This window comes from Mandrillus leucophaeus, unplaced genomic scaffold (assembly GCF_000951045.1).
Source record: "Mandrillus leucophaeus isolate KB7577 unplaced genomic scaffold, Mleu.le_1.0 Scaffold333, whole genome shotgun sequence".
Taxonomy (NCBI): domain Eukaryota; kingdom Metazoa; phylum Chordata; class Mammalia; order Primates; family Cercopithecidae; genus Mandrillus; species Mandrillus leucophaeus.
Window position 1 is genome coordinate 3,643,583 of NW_012103510.1, and position 9,864 is coordinate 3,653,446.

At 42.0% G+C, this 9,864-nt stretch overlaps 1 protein-coding gene across 2 annotated transcripts in view; it reads right to left on the minus strand.

Moving 5' to 3' along the window:
- PAPD5 (PAP associated domain containing 5) overlaps nucleotides 1-9,858 on the minus strand; it is a 94,244-nt gene extending 84,386 nt beyond the window's left edge. For both annotated transcript variants that reach the window (XM_011988650.1, XM_011988651.1), the window contains exon 1: nucleotides 9,645-9,858. The gene's annotated coding sequence lies outside the window, so the exon portion shown is untranslated. The remainder of the gene's footprint in view (nucleotides 1-9,644) is intronic.
- Between the last annotated feature and the right edge of the window lie 6 nt (nucleotides 9,859-9,864).

The following is a 9,864-nucleotide window of genomic DNA, read 5'->3' on the forward strand; positions in this document are numbered from 1 at the left end:
TTTTTTTTTTTTTGAGACAAAGTTTCACTCTTGTTGCCCAGGCTGGAGTGCAATGGTGCAATCTTGGCTCACCGCAACCTCCACCTCCTGGGTTCAAGTGATTCTCCTGCCTCAGGCTCCCAAGTAGCTGGAATTACAGGCGCATGTCACCACGTCCAGCTAATTTTGTGTTTTTGGTAGAGACGGGGTTTCTCCATGTTGGTCAGGCTGGTGACCAACCTCACTGACCTCAGGTGATGCGCCTGCCTTGGCCTCCCAAAGTACTGGGATTACAGGCGTGAGCCACTGCACCCAGTGAGATCCCATTTCTATAAAATAAAATAAACAAATAAACAAAACCTAACTCTTTAAAGACATTAAAATTATGCTCACAGTAAGAGTCCATATTGATGAAAGAAAATATATATATATAAAAAAAAATTAAAAAGTCAAAAAATATTTACATCAAACTATTAACAGAAATTATATCCTGCTAGTGACATTACAGGGGTTTTCCTCCGTTATTTCAGCTATATTTAGGGACAGTGGTATAAACACCCCAAACAAACACGAAACTAAAGGGTGAATAACTTCAAAGAACAAAGACACTAAAATTTCAAGCCTTATCACTAGTACTATATTAAGTCCAAGTTCCTGGAAATTAGCTAAGTCACCTAATTATAGAATTAAAACACAATCCTATGTATTATTATTCTTGCTTTGGCAGGAATGTACAATACCTGACAGTGCTAAGAGTTAGGTTACTTTGACTAAATCAAAACAGTGACTACAAAGGGCCAGTAAGGGAAAACTAAGGCACTAAGTCCCAATTCTCAGGTCACAAAGCTGTTTAGATGAAACAATTTATTCTAGGATAGATTTGAAATCAAGTATCTATTCTATAGAGTCTAAAGGTATTATTCAGGTATAAAAATTCTGTAAGAAAACTTTACCACCACCATCACCAACAAACCACTAGCCACAGGTTTACTCCCTAAAATACAGCCAAGCCAACAGACTATAAAATGTCCTCATATGAAAAGACAAGACTCTCAATTTTGAAATAAATCCCGCAGTTTTACTTTTTTATGTTTTTAGAAAACAAGACTAAAGATCTACTTCATGCTAGTAACTGGTTTCTAAGAAAAAGCAACATGTAAAGGAAACACTGAAAATTACTTCAAAGACAAAAAAAATTAAAATGTTACTGCTAAGAGTAAAACCAAAGAAAAACTTGAAAATTAAAGCCTTTCAAGTCACAATTTTAGATATTTCTCACTGAGAAAGTTCAATACCGCCAAGATGTTTTAAAATTAAAAAGTTAAAATTAGATGAGGCTATTTTTATTGATTAATATAACGCAAAACAGGCTATCACTACACATATTAGAACCGCTCAAATAAAAAAAATGGTAACACTAAACGCTAGCAAGGATGCAGAGAAACTGGACATCTCATACATTGTTGATAGGAATACAAGAGGATATAGTCATTCTAGAAAATAAATAGTTCAGCAGTTTCTCTAAAAACCAAACATGCACTTACCAGATGATCCAAACATTTGGGCATTTATTCCCCCAAAATGAAAACTTTAATTCATATAAAAATATTTATATACATAAATGTTTATAGCAGCTTTATCTGTAATAGTCAAAAAACTGGAAACCACCCTTCTGGTATGTCCTTCAACAAGTAAATGGTTAAACAAATTGTGTGGGTTCAGGCATACTATGGACTACTACTCAATAGTAAAAAGAAATGAACTACTGATGCATGCAGCAATTTGGATGGCTCTCAAAGGAATTATGGTAAAAGAAAAAAGCCAAAGTTACATTCTGTATGATTCCATTTATATAACATTCTCAAAATGGCAAAATTACAGAGATGCAGAACAGATTAGTGGTTGCTGGAAGGGTGCATGCGGCTACAAAGTGGTAGCATGGGGAGCCCTGAGGTGATGGAGTAGTTCTGTATATAGAACTACAGACTGTTAGAGTGGCTACCCAGATCTACACATGATAAAATTGCATACTATTATATACACACATACACACAAATACATGTGAAACTGGTGAAATCTAAAAAAGCCTTATGGATTGTAACAATGACAATTTCCTGGTTCTTGACATTAAACTATAGTTATGTGAGCTATCACCACTAGGTGAAACTTGGTGAAGAGAACATGGGCTCTGTACTATTTTTCACAACTTCCCATAAATCTACAATTATTTCAAAATAGAAAGTAAAAAAAAAAAAAAATAGTAGGGCTATGTATGAGGAGGTTAATATAATAACAAATGGAAAAGGTTTAGTATAGCATTTGAAACATGGTTATAAAGGCTTCCATTTTGTTGAAACTTTTATTACATTAATTTTTTTTTGAAAACACAGGTTTCTGCACTAAATATATACACCTATTTCAGCAAAAAGCATGACTTGAGCTAGAATTCCTCAATTTAATTACCAAATACTACATGAAATCTCTTGTGCATATGATAAGATTGTTTTCAGACTTAAAATTGTCTAAGTGAATAGGGAACCAGTACACAACATAAATGGCTCAACATTCAGCTTTTTTCCCAAAAATCTTTAACTCAAATGTCTTTTACATCATCAAGTAACTTATCAGATGGAAATAAATGTATCATCTGCTGTGTGGTTCCCAATTAAGGAAAAGTCTAGCTCAAAGCCATCCTCAATTTGAATATATATAATCTCTTACAAAAAAACAATTACATGTAATCTTAAGAATAGTGAAAGAAACTTAAAGCCTTTTTGGCATTCCATAGCAGCTGAGTCCCTACCAAATATTCTGGGGTAGAAAGAACATTCTACTGGCCATCCTCTGAATTCCTCAGCAGACTCTAAGCTGTCCAGTCAGGTCTGTAGGAAACAGCAAATACCAGGTGCTGGTAACTAGTCTCTAATTCTTCAAAAAAGCATTATCTCTGGCCTACAGCCCCTTCAAGATTACTCTATACCTATGTGTGTGTGAGTGATTAATACAGTCTCTAGTGTTGTGGGTGTGATCCTGAAATAGTTTCCACCACTAAATGTTACTCTTAACAGAGTCAACAGAAGAGAGAATAGAAAGCTGTGTGAAATCATATAAAAGCTTGATTTTCTACTTTCCACAGAAAAAAAAAATGACTTAATTTTCTCAGCTTCAGCAGGTGCAAGAATATCTAACCATAGCCATGATGTCTATACCCTTCCTGTGATATTCAGTATGCAGGTTATCTGAGAACAAGTGAGAACCATCTGATCAGTTCAGTATCACCAAGGGAGCCCTTAAATTCTGTTCCCATGGACCCTTCTGTACTTCCAACACTATGATTTGTTGGCAGGAATTTCACAGAAGAAGTTGAGATGTAAGGCCATCTGGCATGCCAGGATCAGAATTTTTCTAATACACACCCCCGTCCCTGACTTAGAATTTTCTAGTATCCCTTTCTCATCCTATCTTTCCTGTAATGTAGTAAGCCTTTTGTGTGAACACTGGGTAAACAAATTCCAAAAAGTCACTCACTGTTTCTTTTTGCTTTTCAATAGTTAAAACTTTATGAGTGTTAAAAAAGAGTCCACAAAGACAAAGGGGGAAAAGAAAAAAAAAAGGTCCAAACACTGAAATGTCAATGGTTAATGGTGACAGTGTTCACTGATCACAGATTTTGGATAAAAGATGGAAGTTGTGGAATGAAAGTTAAGTTAGTGGCCGGGCGCAGTGGCTCACGTCTGTAATCCCAGCCCTGTGGGAGGCCAAGACGGGCAGATCATTTGACTCAGGAGTCCGAGACCAGCCTGGCCAACGTGGCAAAACTCCATCTCTACTAAAAATACAAAAATTAGCTGGTGTGGTGGCGGGTGCCTGTAATCCCAGCTACTCAGGAGGCTGAGGCAGGAGAATCACTTGAACCCAGGAGTGTTGAATTTGCAGTGAGCCAAGATCATGCCACTGCACTCCAGCCTGGGTGGCACAGCAAGACTCCATCTCAAAGAAAAAAACAAAACAAAACAAAAAAACAAATAAAGTTAAGTTAGCTGAACACAGCATACTAAATTTTGAGACATTCTTAAATATGAATTATATTGTTAGTGTACAATCTACACTATAGAAAACCTAATGTCTTCTTAAAAGCACATTTCAGTACCCAAATCAGTAAAATGCAATAACCTGAAGGTTCCAGTTCACTAAGAATTACTGTGGGCTATATTTGCAAATGCACAGAAATTAAACAAAGCACAAATCACTTGGAACAAGGCCTCTAAATTATTTCATATTCAATCTACTTTACTATGTCTGATTCCTTTGGAGCCCAGCAGTAACACCAATCTCACTGATAATACTGTGCAGAAATAAGCAGAGATAGGCCGGGCGTGGTGGCTCATGCCTGTAATCCCAGCACTTTGGGCGGCCGAGGTGGGTAGATCACCTGACGTCAGGAGTTTGAGACCAGCCTGACCAACAAGGAGAAACCCCATCTCTACCAAAGATACAAAATTAGTCGGGCATGGTGGCGCATGCCCGTAATCCCAGCTACGTGGGAGGCTGAGGCAGGGGAATCGCTTGAAACCGGGAGGCAGAGGTTGTGGTGAGCCAAGATCGCGCCATTGCACTCCAACCTGGGCACCAAAAGCAAAACTCCATCTTAAAAAAAAAAACAAAAAAAAACAAAAAACACAGAAAGAAAGAAGCAAGCAGAGATAAGCCTTAATGCAGTGCTGAAGAAAGGAATGAACATCTCGGGCTTACTACAATATGGTGAAAAAAGGGCACTAGAGGATGGCACATACAGGACGATACTGCCCTACAGCAGTGAAGAGCACTACATCTCTGCCCTCCAAATCTCAGCTCCCCACTAGCGGGTCTACCTATACATCCCCCTACTATCTTCTTCCCCAAACCAATAGTCCTTCTGGCCCTTATTTCCAAAAACACCACAAACATTTCCCCAGTCACTCAAGTTCAAAGCTACAGTGTGATTATTAAATCCACTTAAGGAATCTGAATCCTCTCCATCCTTACCCTGTAATGCCTCTCACATTCACTCTCCCTTCACATCCCCATTCCCACCATCCTAGTTTAAGAAATTATATCTTAAACCCAAGTTTCCCAACAAGGTCTTGATGTCCCCAAGCCAAATTTGTACTCCAAAACATTGTTTTGAACAAGTCATCCAAGCCTTAAAAAAGCATCTACAGATCTGGCAGTACAGCCAACAGAAACCTATCCTCATGAGCTTGGACAAACACCAAGCACCTTCCACAAGAAGTTTCTGGACCCAGGGCTCAAGACCAAGTTCTGCAAATTCTCTGTATTTGCTACTTCTTGCCATCCCCTTTTTCTCCATAGCGATCAACAACTAAGTCTTTCCAAATAAAAGGGTTTATGGCTCGTTTTCATGGACAAGCAGCAGCAGGTGGACAGCATCCTACACCATAGCCAGTTCTGGAGGGCAGCAAAGCCCAAGAAAGAGAATCAGTGGAAGCAACTTAAAACATAAAAGGCCAGGCCAGGCGCGGTGGCTCATGACTGTAATCCTGACACTTTAAGAAGCCGAGGTGGGCAGGTCAGAAGTTCAAAACCAGTCTGGCCAACATAGTGAGACCCCCATCTCCACTAAAAATACAAAAATTAGCTGGGCATGGTGGCAGGCGCCTATAATCCCAGTTACTCGGGAGGCTGAGGCAGGAGAACTGCTTGAACCTGGGAGGCAGAGGTTGCAGTGAGCCAAGATTGTGCCACCACACTCCAGCCTGGGCGAGAGAGCAAGACTCCCTCTCATTCATTCATTCATAATTAAATAAATACATAAGGCCAGGCACAGTGGCTCACACCTGTAATCCCAACATTTTGCGAGGGTGAGGTGGGAGGATCACTTGGGCCAGGAGTTGGAGACCTGCATGGGCAACGTGGCAAGACCCCATCTTTACAAAAAATACCAAAATGAGCCAGGCGTGGTGGTACTCACCTGTAATCCCAACTACTCAGGAGGCTGAGGTGGGAAGATCACTTCAGCTTGGGAGGCCAAGGCTGCTGAGACCCATGATCATGCCACTGCACTCCAGCCTGAGTGACAGAGCAAGACCCTGTCTCAAAAAAAATTTAAAAAATAAATTTAGGCCAGGCACAGTGGCTCACACCTGTAATCCCAGCACTCTGGGAGGCCAAGGCATGTGGATGGGTTGAGCCCAGGCAAAGGTTGCAGTGAGTAAAGATCACACCACTGCACTCCAGCCTGGGCAAGAGAGCGAGACCCTGTCTCCATAAAATTAAATTAAAATTTAAAAATAATAAAAAATATAAAATTTTTTTAAAAAGCAGACAAAATCCCTGGTCTGTAGATACATGAAGAAGTCTGAGATGGTGAGCCCAAGAGTTTTATTTTGAAGACTTTAGATGAAATCCAATATCTTACTCTACATATTAAAAGAAATGTCCATGTCATGTGTAAGAGGGAAGACATAATAAAAGGAAAGTTAAACATAAGTGGGCTATACCAAGAGCATGAAGTGAGTACCTTTGAGAGTTCAGAGAAGAAACCAAAAACATCAAGGACTTAGGCAATGCAAGAGGTCAGAATTCTAAATAAGTCAACCAGTTTGGTTGAAGCAGAGAACACAAAAGACAGCTGCGAGAGACTATATAGCTATCCCATAGTTCTAGTCCATTTTTCACATGCTTTCTGGTGTCCTCTCCCTATCTGGACTATCAGTTCAGAGGCCAAGAACCAACACAACGTGTTAACCTATTAGCTAACTATCAGTCACATCTTAAGAATTCAGACAACAATGGTAATAGTTTTAGTATATTTAATCTCAGAACAGCAAAACATCGAGGTGCACTCTGAATTCAGATATTTTGAAATACCTGTATCAAAAACAGAAAAACTTCCTTAAGAAATAAGGACACTGGCAAGAATGGTGGCTCATGCCTATAATCCCAGTACTCTGTGAGGCCAAGGCAGGAGGAGTGCTTGAGGCCAGTTGAAGACCAGCCTGGGCAACAAATGGAGGCCCCATCTCCACAAAAAGTAAAAATAAAAAAATTAGGCAGGTGTGGTGACATGTGCCTGTAGTCCCAGGTACTCCAGGAAGCTGAGGCAGGAGGATCACTTGAGCCTAAGAGTTAGAGGATACCATGAGCTATGATCACATCACTCCACTCCAGCCTAGGCAGCAGAGTGAGACCCAGTCTCAAAAAAAGAAAAAAAAGAAAAAGAAAAAGAAAAAAAAAAGAAATCAGGATAATGAGGCCGGGCACGGTGGCTCATGCCTATAATCCCAGTACTCTGGGAGGCCAAGGCAGGCAGATCACCTGAGATCGGGAGTTCGAGACCAGCCTGACCAACATGGAGAAACCCCGTCTCTACTACAAATAAAAAAGTAGCCAGGCATGGTGGCAAGCACCTGTAATCCCAGCTACTCAGGAGGCTGAGGTAGCAGAATCGCTTGAACCTGGGAGGCAGAGGTTGTGGCGAGCTGAGATTGTGCTACTGCACTCCACCCTGGGCAACGAGAGTGAAACTTCATCTCAAAAAAAAAAAAAAAAAGAAAGAAATCAGGATACATGAATCAAAGCAAGAATTTCTAAGCACCCAGACACTCTTAACACTCCTGGGAATTGTTTAACGTATTTTTTGAAACTAGGAGGTGTCAGAATTGAAATTCTTTTTTCAATTTTTTAAAAAAATTTAACTGCTGACATCCTCTAAGGGAGGAGGCAAAAGAATGGAAAATCTGGTGAAGTGATAAGCAGTTTTTAAAGAGGTTTACAATCAGTTTTAAAACAGTAATCCCTCTGGGAAATGAAAATTCCTCTCCTAATCCCTTTGAGGGCAATATATTTGAATTAGGAACAAGAACATCTTGATCTACTAGGTACAAATATGAACCTTTTAGAGTATCTTCTGTATTAAATAGCAAGCAGAGGAAAAGACAATTTCTAATTTATCAAAAAAAATAAGCATCTTGGACTTATATCTTTTGCTAGACACATGCAAGGAGGCTTCAGTAAAATGCAATTAAGGAACTTCAAGGTTTTCGTTGACAGTGATTACTTAACTGGAGCTTACTCCTGTGAAATGAAACTACCAGAAACCCTCAACATCAATTTGCTTGTCACTAAACCACAGGTTTACGCTTAGACTTGGAAATGCTAACAGGATGGAACCACAAGCCTTTAATAAAACGTGATGACCATGGAGAGCGCCCTTGAAGCTTAGCAACAGAGGACTCAACCCTAAAAGGGTTCCCTTTCTGGAATGTGAGGGCAGGTTTGACATGTACCACAGCACCAGTCCTAAAACGCTTGACTGCATTTTCCACAAAAGGTGGGAGTTGTAATAGTAGCATAGAGCAGACACCAGCCCACTGGAAGCAGATGGAACCCACCAACTCATTTTATCCAGACCTTCAAAAAGGTACACAGAACTCTCTCTCTCAGCCAAAGCAGGACAGATCTGAATGAATAAATCCAGGAAAAGGTTCGCATGAGATTACTAATTGGTAATTTCATTTGCATGCCAAAGCCTTCAATGTAAAACAGAACCTGAAAAATGAAAAGCAATTTGAAAGCCCGTTCTCCATACTCAAGCTACACACACACACACACACACACACACACACACACACACACACACACACACACGAGACCACGAGACCCAAAAGCTTTGTTTTGCAAAACAAATAAGACTCAGTAACCTATTCCAACACAGGGACTCTTCTGAAGGGTGATCTAGCTGGAAACATTCCCTGCTTATGTACATAATTCACTAGGGGTCAGGTAAGATTCCATTTTCCAACAGCTGAACTTTAAACAGAAAGTCACTAGTGGTGCAATATTCACTCATTAGCATAAATCTCTACCCCCTAGAATGAAAAGCATTGGCTGCCTCTGCCAGGATGACAACTTTACAGTGAGAAGCTGGAGCCGCGGACCATGAACTCCTGGAAAGTTCTATCAGGGCCTCAGAAGAGCTCACCACCTTCGCCAGCCTAAACTTAGCGGTCACCCATCCCACGCCACCCTCTCCACAGACAGGGCATCTGTGATATGCGAATTTTTAAAAAATAAAAAGATTGGCCAAAGGGTCAAGAGCAGGCAATGCCTTACAGGGCTGACATGATTGCTGTCTGGGACTGGGGGAGGGGGAGGAGCATTCTGGATGTTTCTATTCTTGGCAAGGAAAGCACCTCCGGGTCCTGCACCATCAAAAAACACTCACACACCAATGTTCTCAGGGAATGAATGATATGCCCGTGCTAAGCGGTCTCATCTTGAGTTGTGATGACGGGGAAAAAGGTGTGGAGGGCTGGAGGCAGGGTGGTGGTCAGAGGTAGATGTGTTTGACTAAGGGGTATGGGAGGAGAGTGAATGGATAAAGGGGGGACCTGGGGAAGGTGTGGACGGTTAAGAGGGAGGGGAGGAAGGTGTGGACGACTAAGGGAGGACAGGAGAGCGGAGGGTGGGGACGGTTAAGGAGGCTGGGGAAAGGTGTGGACGACTAGGGGGGTGGGGATGGCCAGCAGCACCCCCGTGCACCAGAAGCAAAGGCAGGCCGTGGGGGTGGCCGCTCCCAGACCCTCACAACCCCCCACTGTGGGCGTGTGCTCGGCTGCGCTTTCGCACGGGCCAGGCCATCGGGCCGCAGGGCCAGCACTCACCCCACGACTCCCTGGTTGTAGTTCCTCCGTTTCCACGGGGTACCGCTGTACACGACCCCGCCGCCGTCTGCTCGGCCGCCCCCCGCGGCTCGCCCTCCGCTGGGCTGCAGCAGGCTGTAGTTGAGTCCATACGTGCTGGCCTTGTTGTCGCGCTTCCTCTTGTTGCTGCTGCCTGAGGCCGAGTCGGCGGGATCGGCGGCGGGGACGGCGGCCGAAGGGT